The following is a 21,881-nucleotide window of genomic DNA, read 5'->3' on the forward strand; positions in this document are numbered from 1 at the left end:
TTTTTTCTGTTTCCTCTGGGTCAGAAAGGATTTACTATTTCTTCTGTCCTTCTACTTTCACATTATCAATAATGGTCACAATCATTGCAATTGTGCATTAATAAAGCCACTCCTGATCCTACTGTATTATTTCTTAACTTATCTCAATGCACAAATTTCTTCCCTCTGCTAGTTTGTACAATAATATAGAAAATAATAAAATATTATATTATGGTAAATTAGTAAATGCCTCACTGCTTTAAAAAAATAAAATTTCTATGTCACCAGAACTAAGAGTATTTGAATAAGCATTGATCTATTTAACTTTATCTCATAAAACCATGTTCTCCAAGCAGTATATATTTTGGGTTTTTTTGTGAATCTTTAGATGATTTACTTGTTCTCAGCCTGGATAGAATCTGCATTTCATTTAAAACAGTATTAAAAATTCTCTAAAAAAGACACACCTTAGATATGAAAATAAAGAAAGTTTGAAAATAAAATTTTGGAGAAAGATGGACCTTGTAAAGGATTAATCAAAAGAAAGTGGATGTTCTACTAATATCAGATAAGGTACATTTTAAGACAAGAAGCATTACCAGAGACAAAGACCAACATTTGATATTAATGAGTCAATCTTCAAGACTATACAATAATTCTAAAAAAAAAAAAAAAACAACCAGCAAGCAAGCAAGCAAGCAAGCAAAGGCACATCTGAGTGGCTCAGTCAATTAAGCGGTTAAGCATCCAACTTCAGCTCAGGTCATGATCTCATGGTTTGTGAGTTTCAGGCCCACGTCAGGCTCTCTGTTGTCAAGTTGGCACCTGCTTTGGAATCTGTGTCTCCTGCTCTCTCTTCCCCTCCCCTGCTTACGCTCTGACTCTCTCTCAAAAATAAACATTAAAAAAAGACTATACAATAATTCAAAACATGTATTCAAACTATATGAAACAAAAAGGATATAACTGAAAAGATAATTGGAAAATAAGAGGCAACTCCATAATCCTAATAAGACTGTAACAAATATCTCTCAGTAACTGACAAGAAAATCACTCAGGAGAAAAGAGTCAGTAACAACACAGATAACTAAACAACCCAATTAGAACATCCTATTGTTTAGAAATATTATTTCTAAATAATATTTAGAAAGCGCTATATCTAATATGTACTAAATACATATATAATTCAAATACAAACATTTTTGTCATAATGACTAAAATCAACAACGCAAGAAACAACAGGTATTGATGAGGATGTGGAGAAAAAGGAACACCCATGCACCATTGGTGGGAATGCAAACTGAAGCATGCACTGTGGAAAACAGTATGGAGGTTCCTGAAAAATTAAAAATAGAACTACCCCCAAATCCATTAATCACTCTACTGGGTATTTACTCCCATACAGTAACACTAATTCAAATTGATACATGTACCCCTGTGTTCATAGCAGCATTATTTACAACAGACAATTATAGAAGCAGCCTAAGTGTCGAGCAATTGATTAATGGACAAAGAAGATGTCTCCACACACACAGTGGAATATTATTCAGACATAAAAAGAATGAAATCTTGCTATTTGCAACAACATGGATGGAACCAGAGAGTATAAAGCTAAATGAAATAAGTCAGTCAGAGAAGAGATGTGATTTCGCTCATATGTGGAATTTAAGAAAGAACACAAATGAGTAAAGGGTAGAAAAGAGAGGAAGACAATCAAGAAACAGATTCCTAACTATACAGAACAAACATGGTTACCAGAGGGGCGGTGGGTGGTGAGATGGGTGAAATAAGTGATGGAGGAGTACACTTGTGGTGATGAGCACCAGGTGATGTATGGAATTGTTGAATCACTATATTGTACACCTGAAACTAATATGAGACTGTATGTTAACTAACTGGAATTTAAATAAAAATTTTAAAAAGTAAACATTTTTATAAAAAACGACTATATGCTGGCCAGAAAGCATCAACAAATTCCAAAGGACTGAACATATATAAACAAAATATAAAATTCATCCATTTTTATGAGATAATTATAATTTTTGTATCTTCTTGATGAATTTACATTTTAAATTACAAAGTGACCTTTTTTCCTATGCTAATTTCTTTCCATTTAAAGTCTATATTTCTTTGCAATAAAGTCAGAGAAGACCTTTTCATTATCTCACAGACACAAAAAAAGTTAATAACTGTTGACTTGTATTCTCCCAAATGATATGCTGCAGTCCTAATCCCCAGAGCCTGTGAATATAACTTTATTTGGAAATAGTCTTTGCAGATGTGGTCATATTAAGATGAGGTCATACTGGAGTAGAGTAGGTTTGGCCTTACTCCAAAATGACTGATGCCCTTATAAAAAGAGAAGACAGAGACACACAGGAAGAATGTCATGTGATAACAGAAGTAAAAATTGCAGCAATGTGGCCATACACCAAAGAAGGCCAAGGACTGATCACTACTACCAGAAGCTCAGAGGCAAGGAAAGACCCTCTCCTATAGGTTTTGGAGGAAGTATGTCCATATCAACACCTTGATTTCAGACATCCAGCCACTAGAACTGGAGAAAATAAAGGTAATTATTGTTTCAAGTCACTCACCTTGTGGCACTATTTTAAGGTAACCCTAAGTAATAAACACAATATCATTTAACAAATATTTACGATTTTAAAATGGAATAAAAGGCATTTCTGTAGGAACTTTAAAGCTACAGACAAAAATCTATAAATATGATTATTTCAATATAACACAATTAATATTTAATATATTTCTAGAGGTATTGACCAAAGTTCAGAGAAAAGTAAAAGAAACAGATTGAAGGATTAAAATGGAAATAATAAATAAAACATTATTGAGGTTTTGGGGAATATGGCATAGCAGCATGGAGACTCTCAGCTTTTATCATCCCTGAAATGCAGCTAGATCAGCACCAAACCATTTTGCACACCTAGGAAATTGATCTGAGGATCAACACAACAATGTGCATAACTTTAGCTACAGATCTCAGCAGGTACATGGTATGGAGAGGTGAACTGGGGGAGAGAAAAGTTGCGAAGGGTAGGGAGCTGTTGTTTCCAAGAAAGGACAGAGAAAGGGGAAGGGAGAGTGCAGCTCACCGGGAATGTGCAAGAAACACCCCACCCCAGAAAGTAGCTGGAGAGAGAGAGAGTGAAAACATTTACAGGGGACTCAGCAAAAAAACTGTTCCCCAAAGATACTGACGGGGAGAAGGGAGAGGGCTTCAATACCACTAGGATGCTATAAACAGTGGAGTGCAGAGTCCGAAATTCCAGAGCTCAGTGCCTGGCAATGCTTTGGTGAGGAAATAGGGTGAGTCCCCAGGAGCAGGCATCAGAGTCCAAGGAGTCTGTGTGTCACATGGGGAGAAGTGGTTCCCCTGCTTGGAGAACATTTGATAGAGGTCATATGGCCTCCCCACAGGCAAAGATCCCAGAGGACCCCAGAGAGCAGCCACATTTGCTGGTATTGGGACAAAGACACCAGAGCGCAATTAAACCTGGCACCAGTTGTGTGTTGTGATTCATCAAAATCTCGGAACCTCTGCCACTGCATAATTGCATGAACATTTTCTGGGGCAAGCTGGCACCCAGCATTACTCAGAAACAACTTCTGCGTGGGTCCAAGTCACAGGAGTCTCAAAAGTGAGGGGCTTTGAAACACAACCATCTGAGATAAAACTCTGGAGAGAAGTGCTACATGGCAGGCAGAAGGCTTAGACACTAACAGGGTAGAGGTGGCGAGTGGATGGAGGCCTGAAACAAAGGAGGGGTGCTAGAGGTCAGGTGCCAGAGACCAAGAGCTGGGCGAAGCCATTTCCACCTTTCCTGAACACGCACATACACGCATACCTGCGTGTGCACCACAAGGTCCACCCCAATAAGCTAAGCAGCGCGACCTAATGAAGAACAGAGCCATTACACTAAGCTCTGCCAAACTGCACTCTTGAAGCACATCTCTTGGAAGACCAGCACAAGTCTCACTGCCTGCTTAGCATTTGGACTATAGAGTGTTTCATAGTTTGAGTTTCAGGGGAAACTGTCTACTTTATTCAGGTTTCATTCTGTTCACTGGTTTGTTTATTGGGTTTTTGCTTGCTTGTTTGTTTCTTTGCTTCTGACTTTGTTTAAATTATTTCTTTTTTTGTTCCTTTCTTTTCTTTTTCTTGGACACAGAAAGAGAAACAAAATTTATTTACTTTTTTTAATTAAAAATTATTTTTTAATTATTTTTTTTATTTTTTATTAATTTTTTTATTCTATTTCATTTTCTTTATTTCATTTTAGTCTACTTTGTTATATAAATTTTCATTTTAATTTTTAAATTTTTTCTTGCCTTTTTTAAAATTTTCTTTTCTTTCCCTTTTTTCTCTATTCTATCAAACTGCTTTCAAAAAGCAGACCAAAATAAATTTAGGATCTAGCTTCTTTTATTTGATTTTTTTTGTTTTGTTTTTAATTTTTTAATTTTAATTTTTTAATTTTAATTTTATTTATATTTTTCTTTCTCTAAAATGACAAAATGAAGGGATTCGCCCCAAAAGAAAGAACAGGAAGAAATGGCAGCCAGGGGCTTATTCAATACAGATAATAAGCAAGATGTCTGAACTAGAATTTACAACCACGATGACAAGAATACTGGCTGGAGTTGAAAAAAGCATAGAATCCCTTTCTGCAGAGAAAAATGAAGTAAAATCTCGTCAGGATGAAATTAAAAATGCTATAACCAATGCAATCTCGAATGAATGCCATGACGGCAGATTGGATGAAGGAGAGCAGTGAATCAGCGATATAGAAGACAAAATTATGGAGAATAATGAAGCGAGAAAAAAAAAGAGGGTAACAAAGGCAAAGAGCATGATACAAGACAGAGAACTCAGTGACTTATTAAAAAGGAATAACATCTGAATTGAAGGAGTCCCAGAAGACGAAGAGAGAGAAAAAGGGGCAGAAGGTTTGTGTGAGCAAATTATAGTGGAAAACTTTGCTAATCTCAGGGAGGACACACACATCAAAATCCAGGAAACACAGAGAACTCCCATTAGATTAAAAAAAAAACCAACCATCACCATGACATATCATAGTCAAATTCACAAAATACACAGACAAGGAAAGAATTATTAAAGCAACAAGAGGGGGGAAAGTCCTTAACCTGTAAGGGAAGACAGATAAAGCAGACCTATCAGCAGAAACTTGGCAGGCCAGAAAGGAGTGGCAGAATATATTCAATGTGCTGAATTGGAAAAAATATGCAGCCAAGGATTATTATTTTTTTAATGTTTATTTATTTTTGAGAGGTAGAGACATAGTGAAACCAGGGGAGGGGCAGAGAGATAGGGAGACAGATATCTGAAGCAGGCTCCAGGCTCTGAGCTGTCAGCACAGAGCCTGGCATGGGGTTCAAACCCATGAACTGTGAGATCATGACCTGAGCTGCAGTTGGATGTTTAACCACCTGAGCCACCCAGGCCTCCATATCCAAAGATTCTTTATCCAAAAAGGGTGTCATTCAAAATAGAAAGAGAGATAAAGAGTTTCCCAAACAAAAACTAAGGGTGTTTGTGACTACTAAACCAGTCCTGCAAGACATTTTAAGGGGGACTCTTTGAGTGGAGAAAAGATGAAACAAAACAAAAAAGATCAAAAGTAACAAAAGACTAGAAAGGACCAGAGAACATCACCAGAAATTCCAACTCTACAGGCAACACAATGGCACTAAATTCATATCTTTCAGTACTCACTCTAAATGTCAATGCACTAAATGCTCGAATCAAAAGACATAGGATATCAGAATGGATAAGAAAACAAGACCCATCTATATGCTGCTCACAAGAGATCCATTTTAGACCTAAAGACACCTGCATATTGAAAGTTAGGGGATGGAAAACCATCTATCATGCTAATGGTCATGAAAAGAAAGCTGGAGTTGCCATAGACAACTAGATTTTAAAATAAAGACTGTAACAACAGATGAAGAAGGGCATTATATCATAATTACGGGGTCTATCCAACAATAGGATCTAACAATTCTAAATTGTTATGCCCCCAGTGTGAAGTACCCCAAAATATAAATCAATTAATCACAAACATGAAGAAACCCATTGATAATAATACCATAATAGTAGGTGACTTCAACACCCCACTTACAACAATGGACAGATCTAAGCAGAAACTCAACAAGGAAACAATGTCTTTGAATGACACACTGGACAGGATGGACTTAACAGATATATTCAGAACATTTCATCCTAAAGCAGCAGAATACATATTTTTCTTGACTGCAAATGGATAATTCTCCAGAACAGATCACATACTGGGACACAAATCAGCCCTCACCAAGTACAAAATTCCTAGAAACATATAAACCACCAAAACTGAAATGGGAAGAAATAGAAATTTGAACAGACCCATAACCAGTAAAGAAAGTAAATCAGTAATCAAAAATCTCCCAACAAACAAGCATCCAGGGCCAAATGGCTTTTCAGGGCAATTCTACAAAGCATTCAAAGAAGAGTTACTACCTATTCTTTTGAAGCTATTCCAAAAAATAGAAATGGAAGGAAAACTTCCAAACCCATCTAAGAGGCCAGCATTACTTTGATTCCAAAACCAGACAAAGACCCCACTAAAAAGGAGAACTACAGGTCAATATCCATGATGAACATGGATGCAAAAATCTAGCAAACCAGATCCAACAATACATTAAAATAATTATTCATCACAATCAAGTGGAACATATTCCTGGGATGCAGGGCTGGTTTGTATCTGCAAATCAATCAATGTGAGCTTATATTTATTATTATTATATTAATAATTAATATATTATTTTATACAATTATTATTTATATTATATTAATAAAACAAAGGATACAAATGAAAGATATTGATCCTCTCAATAGATGCAGAGAAAGCATTTATCAAAATAGAGTATCCTTTCTTGATAAGAACCCTCAAGAAAGTAGGGATAAAAGGATCATACCTCAAAATCATAAGAGCCATATACAAAAGGCCCACCACTTATATCATCATCAATGGGGAAAAACTGAGGTCAGGAACACAACAGAGATGTCAACTCTCACCACTGTTATTCAGAATAGTGTTGGATGTCCTAGCCTCAGCAATCAGACAGTGCAAAGAAATAAAAGGCACCCAAATCAGCAAGGAGGAAGTCAAATTCACTCGTCACAGTTGAAATGATACTCTATGTGGAAAACCCAAAAGACTGCACCAAAAAACTGCTAGAACTGATACATGAATTCAGGAAAATCACAGGATATAAAACCAATATACAGAAATTGGTTGCATTTCTAAACACTAATAATGAAGCAGCAGAAAGAGAAATCAAGGAATCGACCCCATTTACAACTGCACCAAAAACCATAATATACCTAGGAATAAACCTAACCAAAGAGGTGAAAAATCTATACACTGAAAACTATAGAAAGCTTTTGAAAGAAATTGAGGAAGACACAAAAAAATGGAAAAACATACCATGATCATGGATTGGAAGAACAAATACTGTTAAAATGTCGATACTACCCAAAACAATCTACATATTCAATGCAATCTCTATCAAAATACAACCAACATTCTTCACAGAGCTAGAATAAACAATTCTAAAATTTGTTTTCTAAACCAGAAAAGACCCAGAATAGCCAAAGCAATCCTGAAAAAGAAAAATCTGGAGGCATCACGATTCTAGACTTCAAACTGTATTACAAAGCTGTAATCATCAAGGCAGTATGGCACAAAAACAGACACATATATCAATGGAACAGAATCAAGAACCCAGAAATGGATCCACAAACATATAGCCAACTAATCTTTGATAAAGCAGGACAGAATATCCAATGGGAAAAAGACAGTCTCTTCAGCAAATGGTGCTGGGATAACTGGACAGTGACATGCAGTAGAATGAACCTGGACCACTTTCTTACGCTGCTACACAAAAATAAACTCAAAATGGACACAAGACAAACGTAAGACAGGAGGTGATCAAAATTCTAAACAAGAAAACAGGCAACAACCTCTTTGACCTTGGCCACAGCAACTTCTTACTTGATGCGTCCCTGGGGGCAGGGGAAACAAAAGCAAAATGAACTATCAGGACCTTATCAAGATAAAAAGCTTCTGCATGAGGAAGGAAACAATCAGCAAAACTATGAATCAACCAATGGAATGGGTGAACGTATTTGCACATGATATATCTAATAAAGGGTTAGTATCCAAAAATCTATAAAGAACTCACCAAATTCAACTTCAAAAAACAAGTAACCCAGTGAAGAAATGGGTTGAAGATATGGATGGACACATTTCCAAAGAAGACATCCAGATGGCAAACAGACACATGAAAAGATGTTCAATATTGCTCAAATCACCAGGGAAATACAAATCAAAACCTCAATGAGATACCACCTCACACTGGTCAGAATGGCTAAAATTAACAACTCAGGAAAAAAAAACTGATATTGGTGAGGATGTGGAGAAAGAGGAACACTTTTGCACTGCTGTTGGGAATGCAAACTGGTATAGCCACTCTGGAAAACAGTCTGGAGTTTCCTCAAAGAATTAAAAATAGAACTAACCTACAACCCATTAACTGCACTACTAGGTGTTTAGCCAAAGGATACAGGAGTGCTGTTTTGAAGGGGCACATGCACCCCAATGCTTAGAGTAGCACTATAGACAATAGCCAAAGTATGGAAAGAACCCAAATGCCCATTGGCTGATGAACAGATAAAGAAGATGTGGTATATATATACACAATGGAATAGTACTCGGCAATCAAAAAAATGAAATCATGCCATTTGCAACAATGTGGAAGGAACCAGAGTGTATTATGGTAAGCGAAATTAGTCAGAGAAAGACAAATGTCATATTACTTCACTCATATGTGGTATTTAAGATACAAAACAGATGAACATAAGAGAATGGAAGCAAAAATAATATAAAAACATAGAGGGAGACAAACCATAAGAGACTCTTAATTACAGAGAACAAACTGAGGGTTGTCGGAGGGGTGTTGGGTGGGTGGATGGGCTAAATGCTCAGGGGTATTAAGAAGGACCCTTGTTGGGATGAGAACTGGGTGTTATATGTAAGTGATGAATCACTAAATTCTATTCCTGAAATCATTATTACACTATATGTTAATATCTTGGATTTAAATTTTAAAAATACTAATAATAAAAGAAAAAAATTACCACAGTATTTGAAGAATATATAAGCTTATACATAAACATCCAACAAAACTAAAAACAAAATATTATGATTTTTTATTTAAAAAAATTGTTTATTCATTTTTTAAAGACAGAGAGAGACAGAGCACAAGCGGGGGGGGGGGGGGGGCAGAGAGAGAGGAGGACACAGACTCTGAGGCAGGCTCCAGGCTCTGAGCTGTCAGCACAGAGAGCCACATGGGGCTCAAACCCACGAACTGTGAGATCATGACCTGAGCCGAAGTCGGACACTCAACCGACTGAGCCACTCAGGTGCCCCAAACATATTATAATTATTAGAAGTGTTTAGCAGGATTAAAATGTATAAACACATAATATAACATAAAATATCATCTATAATATTAGTAATACATAGGAATTGACTTAACAAATTAATGAGCCATGTATATTTATACAGGGCAGAAAAAAATCAGAAAAAATTTTTAGGATATACTCTGTTAATGTACAAATTTCTTATTATAAATGTACTAATATTTCCATACAAGTACTGAAAATTTCAAATAAGTTTTGAAAAGGAACATAACAAAACTTCCCTAAATTTTATAGAGAAAGTGTCCTCCTCTATCTAGGGCAATTTTTTAAAAAGAGAAAAGACAGAATCTCATACAACACATATTATTAAGTCATATCACCAATTACTCTCAAACAGTTCTTCTGTCCTCCCAAAGTCATAACTTTCTCTTGCTATTGAATTTTTCTCATCAGTATAAAAACACGTCTTAAATACCTCATCTTTATTGAAAAAACAAATATGTATGTCACTGCCCCACTTACTGTTACCCATTATTTCTCCACCTTCGCAGTTAAATTATTTTTTTAAGAGGTGTCTAACTTGGTTTTTTTATAAATCCCTTTTTCCCATTCTCTATTAAAGAAACTGTACTCAGGCATTCCTTGTCAACATTCTCCCAAGATTGTTCCTGTCAGTGCCACCAATGACCTGACCAGGATATGACTAAGTCCACTGAGCATTTGTTAGCTTTCATCTTTTACTATAGCACAGTGTCTTGCTTTCCCTCTTTTTTTAAACTTTATTTATTTATTTAGAGAGAGACACAAAAAGTATGAGTCGGGGAGAGGCAGAGTGAGAAGGAAACAGAGAATCCTAAGCAGGTCCTAGAGTTCAGTGTGCAGAGCTCAACTCAGGGCTTGATCACATGAACCTTCAGATCCTACCTGAGTTGAAATCAAGAGTCAGAGGCTTAACCAACTGAGCTACCTAGGTGCCGCTGCCTTCTTTTTTTTTTTTAATTTTATTAATTTATCTATCTATTTATTTACTTATTTTATTTGTGAGAGAGAGAGAGAGTGTGTGTGTGTGTGTGTGTAGCACCCAGGTGCCAGGCGCCCTTGCCCTCCTCAAAAGAAGAAGAATGAGGAGGAGGAGGAGGAGGAGGAGGAGGAGGAGGAGGAGGAGGAGGAAAAGAAGGAGAAGAAGAAGAAGAAAAAGAAGAAGAAGAAGAAGAAGAAGAAGAAGAAGAAGAAGAAGAAGAAGAAGAAGAAGAAGAAGAAGAGGAGGAGGAGGAGGAGGAAGAAGAAGAAGAAGAAGAAAGAGAAAGCACTAGATGGGGAGAGGGGCAAGGGGCAGAGGGAGAATATTAAGCAGGTTCCATGCTTAGTGCAGAGCTGAATACTGCTCTATCCCACAACCCTGGGATCATGATCTGACCTGAAATCAAGAGTTGGACTCTTAACTGACTGAACCACCAGGGCACCCCTGTCTTGCTTTCATCTCATATCACCATTCTGTCTTTGCTGTTTCCTTCCCTTTTCCCAAATCTTTGAATGCTGTCTAGTACAAGAACACAGACATATTACTCTTTTCTTCATCTAACTCACTAGTTTTGCTGATCTTATCAAGTCTTAACAATTTAAGTGACATGTCGATTTACACATTTATAATTTCAGTCCCAACTATTATCCTGAACTCCATACACATATAACCACTAAAGAATTTTACACTATGACATGCTGAGATCTCTGGATTAAAAAAAAAAAAAAAAAACACTCTTATAATAGTGTGAAGGATTGATTAGAAAGTTCCTCCTGGAGGTAAAGCAATAAATGTGATATTACTGTAGAGTAAAAGGGGTACAGTTTGAGACTGCTAAATCTAAAAAATGTGCAGTCTGGATTGGGAAAGGAGGTATTATGAATGAGAAGTCAAGGTGAGAGTGAGATTTCTCTTTTTGTTGACTTTTAATATGTTCCCAGACAAGCAAAGGAGAAAAAGAGAGAGAGAGAGTGAGAGAGAGAGAGAGAGAGAGAGAGAGGCAAATCACGAACAAACTGATGGTTACCCAAAGGGAGGTGCATGAAGGGATAGGTTAAATAGGTGATGGGGATTAAGGAGGGCACTTGTGATGAGAACTGGGTGTTGAGTGGAAGCACTGAATCATTATATTGTACACCTAAAGCTATTATTGCATTGTATGTTAACAGGGTTGTAAATAAAAACTTACAAAAATAAAAAAAGAATATCTCTGTGCAGCAAGGTATGGAGCTTGATGTGGCACAGATGGTTCAAGTGACCATAGGTATCTTCAAAGGAAATATCCAATATGTATAAGAAAGTTTAGAGCTTAGAAAGAATAAAAACTAAATCATCTAGGACTGGCCTGGATGTTGAAAAAGGTTTGTGGCTTAATAGTGTTCTTGAAGGCTTTCTTAATATGAGAAAAAAGTAGCCTACAAAGGAAAGGGAAGCATTTACAAAGTAATTTTTTTAAATATATTTTTTAATTTACATCCAAGTTAGTTAGCATATAGTGCAACAATGATTTCAGTAGTAGAATCCTTAATGCCCCTTATCCATTTAGTCCATCCCCCCTTCCACAACCCCTCTAGCAACCCTCTGTTTATTCTCCATATTTAAGAGTCTCTTATGTTTTGTTTCCCTCCCTGCTTTTATTTTTGCTTCCCTTCCCCTATGTTCATTTGTTTTGTATCTTAAAAGTCCTCATATGAGTGAAGTCATATGATATTTGTCTTTCTTGGACTAATTTCACTTAGCATAATACCCTCTAGTTCCATCCCTGTAGTTGAAAATGGCAAGATTTCATTATTTTTGATTGCCAAGTAATACTCCATTGTATATATACACCACTTCTCCTTTATCCATTCATCCATCAATGGACATTTGGGCTCTTTCCATACTATTTACAAAGCAATGTTAAGAAAACTAAGAAGATGAGATTCAAAAGTACTGCAATATGTCCCTAAATGGCTTCAGTAAGAAGTCATAACTATTGGGGTGCCTGGGTGGCTCAGTCGATTGAGCATCAGATTTTGGCTCAGGTCATGATATCATGGTTCATGGGTTTGTGCCCTGCATCAGGCTCTGTGCTGATAGCTTGGAGCCTGGAGCCTGCTTTGCATTCTATGTCTCCCTCTCTCTGCCCCTCCCCTGCTCGTGCTTTGTCTCTTTCCATCTCTCAAAAATAAATAAATGTAAAAAAAAAAGTCACAACTATTACATAACTTATTACAGAAAATATTTGAAGAGGCACATTAAGCTTAGACAAAAACCAAAACCAAAACCAAACAAACTTCTCTATTTGCTGTTTTTTTTTTCCCTTCCACCAGACAAATTCCATTTTAATCAGGATTGGTGAGGTTGGTGAGCTGGTGTTAGAACCACTGAGATGCTACTGCATCAGATCTAAAGGGTATTTCTTTGTGCAGTTATAAGGTGGAGTTGCTTGAGGAAAGAGAAAAAGAGGAAGAAGGAGGGAGAGATTAATGACGAGGTAAATACAGAATAGTCTATATGGGGGAGCAAACAAAACTTTCCAAAGAGCTGGCAATAGGAAGCAGATTGATTTAAAAAATAATTCTGGATAATTCATAAACTACATTCAACTCTGAATAAATGCATAGCTTCTTCACAAATAGTACCACGGTTGCAAAATAGCTTACTAAGAGTTGTCAGTACTAATATTTATAGAAAAAGAACATTCTGTATAATGTCATTCCTACATCAACTATGTTACAGGTTTAAAATTAATTGATTCATGTAGTGATATAATGACATTATAAATTTCAAGATTAAATAATTTGATCCATTTATGACTACAAGTATTTTAACAAATTCAATGTATAAACCCTTTTCAAGTCTAAATTAACAGTTTGAAAAGCTTAATCATGAAGACCTATGCATTATATTTTGATTTCTTTTCAGTCTAGAGATTTTATGGTCTGAGTTACTTGAGAAATTAAGGGAAAACAAGTTGATCATAGTTCTTACTTTTGTCATAAAATTATTACAAAGGCTTTTCTGCATAAAATCTTCATTTGCACAACTATCAGAGTATCTTATTGATAACGTTTAACTTCTTAATTATGTAAAGAGACCAATTAAATATGTTATTTGGATGTACTGTTGTCCCTGAGAATATTAAGGCTCTAATGGTAATGCAAAGTATCTCAAATCCTCAATTTGTAATTAGTCCACAAATAATATAGCTACAAAGTTTCAAGAAGCATACATTTTTCAGTCTAATTTCCATCATAATGCTGTATTTCAGTCATAATGCTGTATTACTTTTGAATATTTTAAGTGCACATATTCTACAAGAACCCTATCCTACATGAGAATATAAACATAAAAATCAGTTGAGATTGATGCTTTACTATCATGTAATGCATGAATCTTGTTCAAGTTTCAGTAATTTGTTTTATGTCAAAATGATCCAATTCAGTATCATGTCAAGATTTTGTTGTCTTCTATATGTAATATCTTTCACTCTGGAAGTTTCTCAAATCTTTTGTTTACCTTTAAGTAGTCTGTAAAATATCCCTTTTTTTGGATTTGTCTGACATTCTTTATGTTCAGAATCAGGTTATGAAATTTTGCTCAGTATATCACAGAAGTAATGCTGTATTCTTTTCATTGCATTTTACTGGATTTCTCCCATCAATCTTGATGTTAATTTTGAAACTTGATTAAGTGATATCTACTAGGTTTATCACTGCAAAATTGCTTTGCCCTATTTTATTTAATACATACTTTATAGGAAGATACTTTGAGGCTATGTAATATTTTATTCTTCATCAAATATATACACAGTAGTTTTAGTATCCATTCACAAATCTTTTCCAAATTATTACTCTGAAGTTTGCCAAATGATAACTTTAAAATATAATTCTTCTTTCTATGTGTTTTAGTGGATATTTCCTTGTTTATATATTCTTTAATTTCTGTCTATCACTAAAACACATAGACTTTAATTTAATGAAAAGGGTTATAATCTGTGACTATTATTCTTTAATTTGATACTCAAATTGTCCCAGTTTTGGCCAGTGGGAGATCTTTCAAATGGCTTCTGATCCTTTAGATATTTCCCCATCTTAATTTGAGCATTTCCTTAATTTTCAGTACAAGATGTTCCAGGTTTATCTTATACTTTCTGTGTCCCAACCCTATAATTAGTATCTCTCCAAGGAACCCTGGTAATTTATAGTGATGAATGGTATTTATAATTCCAAATTTGTGCATTTAAGTATGCTCTATACTATTGCAATGCTACTTATTCTAGGTCTTCTTAGTGGACATTGTTTTGTGACTAATATTTTTAGCAAATAACTATTTATGTTTTTTGCTCATTTTTCCTTCTGGAATAATATTTTCTTAATTTGCTCATATAAGTTTTTTACTTATTAACAGAAAGGTATTTGTATACATAACAGTTATAAATTTTCCACTCATATTTAATGTTCCTCACTGTGTTTTTAAATAATTTACTTTAAGTTCATAAAAGTAATTTGATCAATCATGAAAATATAAGGTGTTTACCTATATTTACTTATGAAATTTTAGTTTATTTTTACTTGATGGGCATAAACAATCTTTCTCCCTTTTAATGCTCTGTCTACAATATTCAATTTGTATTATGTTAAAGTAGTTAACATTCTCTAATTTATACGTAGTAGCTTTTCACAGCCCCTATATTGTTAAGGGGTTTAAAGATATGACTTTTGCAGCAAAGTAGTCTATTTTTTTCCCAATATGTGATTTATTAATTTTACATCATACTTATCCAATCCATTCTTAGTTACTTTTACTAATAACAGATTTGACCTTGTTTTTGATAACATATTTTATAGTTTTCAGTTTATCTCTTCTTATTACCATTATTCTTTATTTTTGTCTTTTTTTAAGGTTTTATTTTATTTATTTGAGAGACAGATAGTGTGACTGGGGAGGGGCAGAGAGAGTGAGAGAGAGAATACCAAGCAGGCTCCATCCTGCCAGTGCAGAGCCTGAGGCAGGGCTCAAACTCATGAAACCATGAGATCATGACCTGAGCTAAAACCAAGAGTCAGACACTTATCTGACTGAGCCACTCAGGCTCCCTTCTTTATTTTTGTCTAGATTTGATTTCTTTTCTTTCTGTTTTTCTTTCGTCCATATTAAATTGTACAAATTTTTCAACTACTAGTTATCTTAATGTCACTATTACTAATAGTAAGTTTAAAAATGATCCAATATATTATTTTAGTAATAGATTATTTACTATTTATTGGTCAATTGTTCTACATTATAGCATAGCCAACTGACAGATTCTGTGTCTCCCCCTCTCTCTGACCCTCCCCTGTTCATGCTCTGTCTCTCTCTGTCTCAAAAATAAATAAATGTTAAAAACAAATTTAAAAAAATGGGGTGCCTGGGCGGCTGAGTCGGTTAAGCGTCCAACTTCAGCTCAGGTCATGATCTCACAGTCCCTGAGTTCAAACCCCATGTTGGGCTCTGTGCTGACAGCTCAGAGCCTGGAGCCTGCTTCAGATTCTGTCTTTCTGTGTCTCTCTCTCTCTGCCCCTCCCCTGCTCATGCTCTGTCCCTCTGTGTCTCAAAAATAAATAAAAACATTAAGAAATTAAAAAAAAAATAGAGTCAAACATCCTCCATTTCTTTTATTTCTTTAGACTTCTGTAAAAAATTGTCTCAATTTACTTCTGGGATATAGTTCTCCAGAAGAAAAGTAATACTCCAATCTGATTTACTTTATCCCACAGGGGTAATATAGGTAATATAAATTCTTGTAAGAATATTTTTTATCATCAGTTAATGATATAAGAGAAACACATATTTTTGTAGCAAAACGATTAGCCCACCTTTATCCTCATCATTTATAGAGAGAAGCATGTAAATAAATTAATATTTTAATAAGCACAGTCTGAAATTAGAACAACAGAGCCTTGAATCTACCTGTTAGGATTGAGAGAATTTGAACGTATATAATATGTCTTTAAAAAAATGGAAGTGATATTAAAGACTGATTTGAGGAAAGTGCAAGGATAAGAATGAAGTCTGGTAAAGAATGGCAGAAAGAGTAATTTATGGAGTAATATAAAAATAAAAATGAAATTTTCTTTAAATTACTTGTTATATAGTATGAACACCCCTATGTATCCATGAAAATCTTCAAAATATCCACATTTATCACTAATATTTTGTAGAGTTGATTATCTCTTCATCTATAAGTACTGAGTTCAGCTTTAAGGTTAGCATCAAGAAAAACTATAGAATATCCATGATGAGTAATCATATATGAGCCAGAATACTTTGAAAACTTTTAATTTTTCTGTTAGTTAATTAATTATTTCTTAATGTTTACTTTGAGAGAGAGAGAGAGAGAGAGAGAGAGAGAGCATGCGAGAGAGCAGGGGAGGGGCAGAGAGAGAAGGAGACACAGAATCTGAAGCGGGCTCTAGGCTCTGAGCTGTTAGCACAGAGCCCAATGCAGGGCTCAAACTCAGGAACCGTGAAATCATGACCTGAGATGAAGTTGAGCATTTAACCGACTGAGCCACCCAGGCACCCCACCTGTTAATTTATTTTTAATATAGATATCAAATAGCTCACATTTTTTTTTCTATTCTCTTGTCGTAGGCTAAATAACACCTCCAAAATCCTGCTCCTGGATCCTATGAATCACTTTATATAACAAAAGGGACCTTGAAGATGTAATTAAGTGTAGGATCTTGAGATGGAAAGATTATCTTGGTTTACCTTGGTAGAACATAAAGGTAATGACAGAAGTCCTCATGAGAGAGGAGTTGGACAACAGAAAAGAAGGTAATATGAAGACAGAAGTAGGGATTGAAGTGATGTAGCTACAAGTCAAGGAATGCCAGATTCCATCAGGAGCTGGAAGAGCCAAAGACAGATTGTGCCCTAGAGCCTCAAGAAGGAACCAGCACTTTTTGGGGCACCTGGGTGGCTCAGTCGGTTAAGTATCCGACTTCGGCTCAGGTCATGATCTCGTGGCTTGTAGGTTCAAGCCCCATATCAGGCTCTGTGCTGACAGCTCAGAGCCTGGAACCTGGAGCCTGCTGTAGATTCTGGGTCTCCTTCTCTCTCTGCCCCTCCCCCACATGTTCTCTGTCTCTATCAAAAATAAATAAATGTAGTAAAAAAATTAAAAAAAAAGAAGGAACCAGCACTTTTGGCACTTTGACTTTAATCCTGTAAGACAAATTTGGATTTATGGCCACCTAATAAAGTAATTGCGAGAAATGGTAAAATTAAAAGGATATCTAGGCAGAAGAAAAAGAAATATATAGAGCACAAATTGGAAATGAATCCAGAATATTGTAGGAACAATAAAAATGTAGACATGGCTGGAGAATATTTGATGAGTGGAAAATATAGCAGAATAAAATATGAATGTTAGGTAGGGACCAGCTTGAGTAGACCTTTGTCAATTAGAGCTAGAAATTTAGATGTTTTTCTTTAGCAAATAGAAAGCTACTGAAAATTGTGAAAGAAAGACAAAACAAGACAAGGCAGGACAGAATGCGGCAGGATAGGACAGGAGAAGACAGGGCAAGATAACAACAACAACAACAACAACAACAAAGACAATTCAGGACAAAACAAGTCAAAGCAAAGAGAAAAGAAATGACAGTCAAGTAGACATTTTAATAGTATAAACTATTGAATCTGGAGGCACACAGGTATGGCAAATACAAAGGCATTTTTAGTGGTCCAAGAAAACTTTCTGAAGTTTTAGTCCTGCCTCTATCTTTGTTAGGATATGATTAGGCACGTGTCTTGTTGTACTGTCTGCACTGAAAATTAAGCTTCAGCTTCCTTATGTTAAAACAAACAAAACAAAACAAAAACAAAACTAACGTCTGACTTGCCCATTTCATCGTTACTGTAAAAAGTAAATTCAGAATAACTGTATGTAAGATACATGTAAAATTGCATATAAAAATTCAATTCCAAAAGTGAAGTGACTTCTAAATAGGCAAACAGCATTGCTGAAGAGCACTTTAGCATACATTCATCAGTCAATGGACATTTGGACTCTTTCCAGAGTTTGGCTATTGTTGATAATGCTGCTATAAACATTGGGGTGTATGGGGGCGCCTGGGTGGCTTAGTCGGTTAAGCATCGGACTTCAGCTCATGTCAAGATATCACAGTTTGTGAGTTTGAGCCCCGTGTCGGGCTCTGTGCTGACAGCTCAGACCCCTAGAGCCTGCTTCAGATTCTGTGTCTCCCTCTCTCTCTGCCCCTTGCCCACTCATGCTCTGTCTCTGTCTTTCAAAAATGAATAAACATTAAAAAAAATTAAACATTGGGGTGTATGTACCCCTTCAAATCTGTATTTTTGTGTCCTTTGGGTAAATACCTAATAGTGCAATTGGTAGATTGTAGGGTAGTTCTATTTTTGGTTTTTTGAGGAAGCTCCATATACCGTTCTCCAGAATGGTTGCACCAGTTTGCATTCCCACCAACAGTGCAAGAGGGTTTCCCTCTCTCCGTATCCTTGCCAATACCTGTTGTTTTTTGTATTGTTAATTTTAGCTATTCTGATCATCAGAGAATCTGTAGAAAGATTAAACTGACTTCTAGTTAATTTTAGGATTGCCTCTCACCTCCTGTGTATTCTGAGAAATTTAATAAATTCTGAGTTTCAGTTGTTTCCTACAAAATGGTAGTAATGACAAGTTTTTGAGTAATTAAAAACTATCATGTGATAAGGTACATAAAACATATAGCACACACAGGCTCATACCAAACAAGTATGTAATAAATTATGTTTTTGAGTAGTAGTAATTTGATAGTGGTTTGATAGTGGTAATGTAGTTGCAGCAGTAGAATTAGCATAAGTCAAGCCATACCATCATGCCTTTGATTATGAAACGCTTCAGGACAGTCTGCGTGCAAGTATGTTCTATTTGTTTTATACTCTTAAAAGACATTTAAAAAACACTTTCCACATTAAGAGTTTTACTACTAATTGTAGCATAACTTTGCCTGATTCCAGTCTAATCCAATGCTGGTTTTAATCAAAATGAAAAATGAAATAAAAAAAAAATGAAAAAAAAATAATTGGGACGGGCTTAAGCTTACTTTCTGTTTGCAATCCTGCATACATTGAAGTAGCCTGGAGTAAAGGAAAGAGTTTAAAATGTGCATTCAGACTAACATGATTAATAAGCAATACTTAATTCTACTAACACCTCAGGGCACCTGCATGGCTCAGTGGGTTAAGCTGCCAACTCCTGGTTTTGGCTCAGGTCATTATCTCACAGTTCATGGGATTGAGCCCCACCTTGGGCTCCGTGCTGACAGCATGGAGCCTGCTTGGGATTCTCTCTCTCTTTCTCTCTCTCTCTGACCTCCCCCCCCCCCACTTCAAAATAAATAAATAAACTTAAAAAATAAGTCTACTAACACCTCAATTCCCTCAGCTGTTATACTACCTGTGTTGACTGGGCTTAAATGTGGTATAATTTAAAGTTCCTTAAACATTGCTTGGCATACAGAAGATACTCAATAAATAATAGCTCTTTTCATTATCTTATTCAAAACCTCACTTTTATCTGCTACTTTTATTGGAATTTCAAAAATTATTTTTGAATCAAAATGACTATGTGTTTCATATCTATTTTTCCTAAAGAGTGAATTGTGAATTGTGTATTGATCATTCATTTTGGGTCACTCTTTCACATGTCTTGGACATTTTGCACTTGAAACAATGTCTGAAATATGTGCACTTTATCCTAGATATCCGAAAATCGTATCAGATGCTTTATTTCTTGGAGTTTGGATTAATCTCAGTTGAATTAGTAATCACTTACTCCTTTGCTGGGCAAGTAGCTTCATGGTTTTCTGTTTTTCTTGCACCTCTAAAGAAACTGCCTAAAGAGATAATAACAAAAATGATAAACTAGTCAAAGCCATTTTAAAATGTAATTTGTTTTCTTTTCATTTTCATGCTTATTTTTCATATTCGGTTTTCCTCCCTCCTTTAGTTTCTCACGCTTTCTCCCAGTTGGTTACTTAATTTTTTTTTTCATTTTTTTACGAGGTCATTCTTACAGTTAATATTTGGCCAAAAATGACTATAATTCACACAAATTCCTACAGCTATGTTCCTCTTGCGGTTTTAAATGCCTTTTCCTTCTATAATACTGCTTGTCTTCTTGTATACAACTCATTCTCTCAAACTCCTTCTGTCTCCTCTAGCTGTTTTTCCTGTTGAAGTTTTCTTATTAAGACCACCAGAAAAACTTGTGGTCACGCAAAGCTGGCTTTATTAAAATTTCAAGGCAGAGTGCAATCTTTGCAGAATCTCAGGAATGTCTCAAAGGTGAAGTCTGGAGAAATTAGTGATATTTGGTAAAATGGACAATTTGCTAGAAAAATTGGGAATTCATCCTTGGAACATGAATCTATACAATGTTAGAGTTAAATCAGTCTATGCTTTTATCCTAGAAAATATGGCTTTAACAAGCTACTGTTAAAAATTTTTTAACTCAAGTTATTTTGCATGGCATTGTTTGTTCAGTTTATTTTGTGAGTCATGATACACTTGCTTTCCAAATTTTGGCTTTTGTTCTATTTCTCACTCCTTCTTCCATCCCCCTTCCTCTTCTTTCTTCCCTGTGAGAGAGAATAATACCACCACTTAGCAGTTGGGGAAATATAATCAAAGTCAAGTTTTGGCTAGTGAGCAATAGAAATAAATCTGAAACATGACTCCAATCCAATACTCTTTTAGCCATTGCTAGTAACATTCCTAAATATGCTAGAAAACATATTTTTAAATGATTTACCATTTAGATATGTATGCTTTTAGTATAATAAGTGATGAAAATTAAGACCAAATTAAATGACTATATATTACAGAAAAAAATCATGACCTAGGACTTTTTTATGATATTGCATGGCCAATACATAATTTTTTCATGACTGATTTTTTAGTGGTTAAAATGCAGACCCTAAAAGTATACTTTTAGTAAAAGCTCTAAAGAGTTCCTTCACTGGTATAGTTGCTACTTTATTTCAAATAGTATAAGTTGTGAAAAGAAAGGAAATTTGTGTTGTTATAGATTTCAAATGGAGTTATGGGACTCTCCTTTATAGGAATAGATATCATTTATTTGAGAAATATTGCTCATGAAGTTAAAGTACAGGAGCCAATGAAGGAGAATTGGATTAGAGATGAGCAGATAAGTTTTCTCCATTCCCTTGATGTTCCTGGAAGCAGCATGATAAGTGCACAATGTATTTGTTCAAAATATACAATCTCCTAAGACTGAAATAATGTCCCTTTTATGCACCAACATAAAAGACAACAACAAACTTTAACATTAAAAACAAAAGAAAGTCTTTTTCTGTCTGAAAGCAT

This window comes from Panthera tigris, chromosome C2 (assembly GCF_018350195.1).
Source record: "Panthera tigris isolate Pti1 chromosome C2, P.tigris_Pti1_mat1.1, whole genome shotgun sequence".
NCBI classification, from domain to species: Eukaryota; Metazoa; Chordata; class Mammalia; order Carnivora; family Felidae; genus Panthera; species Panthera tigris.